The sequence below is a fragment of the Mesoplodon mirus genome, assembly GCF_964341445.2.
Source record: "Mesoplodon mirus genome assembly, chromosome: 17".
Taxonomy (NCBI): Eukaryota; Metazoa; Chordata; class Mammalia; order Artiodactyla; family Ziphiidae; genus Mesoplodon; species Mesoplodon mirus.
This window is the reverse complement of record NC_138993.1, coordinates 28,406,538-28,409,201: the sequence shown is the minus strand read 5'-3', so window position 1 is coordinate 28,409,201 and position 2,664 is coordinate 28,406,538. Positions and strand designations below refer to the sequence as shown.

Sequence of the window (2,664 nt, the reverse complement as noted above, 5' to 3'; positions counted from 1 at the left end):
GGAGGGTGAAGAGTTTGCATTGTACTTGTCAACATTTAACCTTGAATATGTCAAGAAGTATTAGCCAATAATTTGTTTCTTTGTATAATATACTCCCAAATCCACAGAGTTATAGTGATTCTAACTGCACATAATATTTGATATAAACTCATTTGTGGTCAAAAATGAAATTCAAAGCAATCTCTAAAATGATAGTTTTCACTTTGCACTATTACATTGTGGCATTGTGCTACTCACAAGCTATTACGTGAATTCACAGTTCTTTGCTTAGTACACAAAAACTTAACTCCTTTTCACAGAGAAAATTATAGACCATTAAGTTACACTGTAACTCAGAATAGAATAAACAAGGAAAAAACAAATTATAAAATCTCAATCAGTCTTTCTGGCTGAAATATATACAATAACATTTAACCTGGTATGATAGTCTGATTAGAGAAGTATTAATTAAACACATCTGAAAGGTGGTTTTTAAATAATTTAAAATTTATTTAGAAAACATATAAACCATTAAAATACACATTTATCAAATATTTTTCTTAGCCATACTTGTAATCATTGGGTGATAATGTTGTAAAGCTTTTTTTTTTTTTGAATTGTAAATTGTTCAAAGATATTTCTTTCAAACATGGTTATATATCTAGAGACCTCAGTTTTGGGAAAACAATTTCTATACGTGATAGAGAGCCACAGTTCTCCAACGAGAGGCATTTACTGTTCATCAAACATACTCACTCAGCAGCAGAGGGAGATTCCAAGTTCTCTGTATTCTTCACGGATGGATCCTGTGTCAGTAACAAATGCCCTTGGGCTGGACCAGCAACATTAATTCTCCAGATAATCAGAGTCAAGGAAGGACAGCTGGCAAAGGGTGCTATATTCTTTTCATTCAAGGAACAAAGAAATTACCAAACAAGTCTATGATAAAGACAGTTCAGGGTGGAGTTCTAGTAAAGATAAGGATACATGTAGTATTTTGAGTCTCATAATGATTCAAGAGGAAAGTCTAGTTTCTTCAATGATGGTGGAAGTGACTAAAGGGAAGGTTTGATGATAATGAAGAGAGTGACTATAACAACACTGGCTGCCGTGGTGACAGATGTGGCTTTGGAAAATTTGAACATGGTAGAAACTGTCACTGGTGTGACAAATAGATAAAGATGTTTGGTCAAAACCATTTCCAAGTGACTGCTTGGAACAGGAACTTTCTTCTGAAGATAACACTGGGATTAACTTTGAGAAATATGACATTTCAATTGAGGAAAAAGGCAATAGCCCTCTCCCACACATTGAATGTTTTATTGATGTTAAGATGGGAGAAACTATTCTGGGAAACATCAAGTTTAATTGTTATACTCACTTGGCTCCACTGCAAACGTGTGCTATTCTTTTTATGAAAGAGAAAAGACACTTGACGTCTTGTACCCAAACAGCACCTGTAAAAATTGCAGCATTTCTCTTGCCGATCTTGAGTCAGATTTATTCAGATGGTCAAGGAGAGACTTTGAGTGCCATGGAGGAAAACAGAAGGTAAAGGCAATATCCAATATCCAATTTCTTTGGTATTAGCATCAACAAGAGAGATTTGGCAGTACCAATCTGTGAGGAAGCCAGAAAATTTTCATACTGGCCTGGAGAAAGTCCTTACATCATTTATGATGATGCTGATATTGGTTAGCAGATTCGATACTTAGAATGTGGATGGCACATGTTACTTGCTCCTCCTGGAGGCCTGGTAGACATGATGGAAAGGGAAAATATTAGAGTTCCACAAATACTTGGTGTTGGATAATGTGGATCTTATATTGATATGGGATTTGAACCTCAGATATATTGAATACTTGAACAAGATATTATGCCACCAAAGAGAGTTTATCATAACATGTTTAGTGCTCCTTTCCCTAAGGAAATACAGATACTTGCTCATGATTTCTTGGATGAATACATCTTTTTGGCTGCAGAAATATTGGCTCTACCTCTGAGAACCTCACATCAAAAGAGTAAGACAAACAGTTATTTCTGCTTAACCTTTTAAATGCAACAGGAAATAATTCATTGACCTTAGTGTTTGTGGAGACCAGAAAGGTGTGGATAGTCTGGAGGACATTTTACACCATGAAGGATATGCTTGTACCAGTATCCATGGAGGATGATCTTGGAGAGACGATGAAGAAGTCTTCACCAGTTCCTCTCAAGAAAAAGCCCAATCCTAGTGGTTAGAGCAGGAGCAGCAAGAGGACTTCACATTTCAAATGGCAAACAAGTTGTCAATTTTGACTTGCCAAATGGTATTGAAAAAAATGTACATTTCTTTGACTGCACAGGATGTATAGGAAACTTTGGCCTTGCCACATTGTTCTTTAACAAGAGGAACATAAATATGACTAAGGTTTTGTTGGATTTTCTTGTGGAAACTAAATAAGAAGTGCCATCTTAGTTTGAAAATAAGACATATCAACACCATTACAAGGGTAGCTGTCATGGACATTCTAAGAGTAGTAGATTCTGTGGAAGATTTGTGCCAGACGTTATCCACATAGTAGTGTTTTTAGCAATTCCAGCTTCAGTAGCAGCTGTACTGGCAGCAGCAGAGGTGATGGTAGCAGCTGCAGAGAGTTTGGTGGATGTGGCTATGGAAGCTTCTATAACAGCGATGGATATAGA

At 36.3% G+C, this 2,664-nt stretch overlaps 1 pseudogene across 1 annotated transcript; it reads left to right on the top strand.

Moving 5' to 3' along the window:
• Window positions 1–800: 800 nt before the first annotated feature.
• Window positions 801–2,437, top strand: LOC309792632 (ATP-dependent RNA helicase DDX3X-like; annotated as a pseudogene). The gene has a single exon. The product of its transcript is annotated as an ATP-dependent RNA helicase DDX3X-like (transcript).
• The last annotated feature ends 227 nt before the right edge of the window (window positions 2,438–2,664 follow it).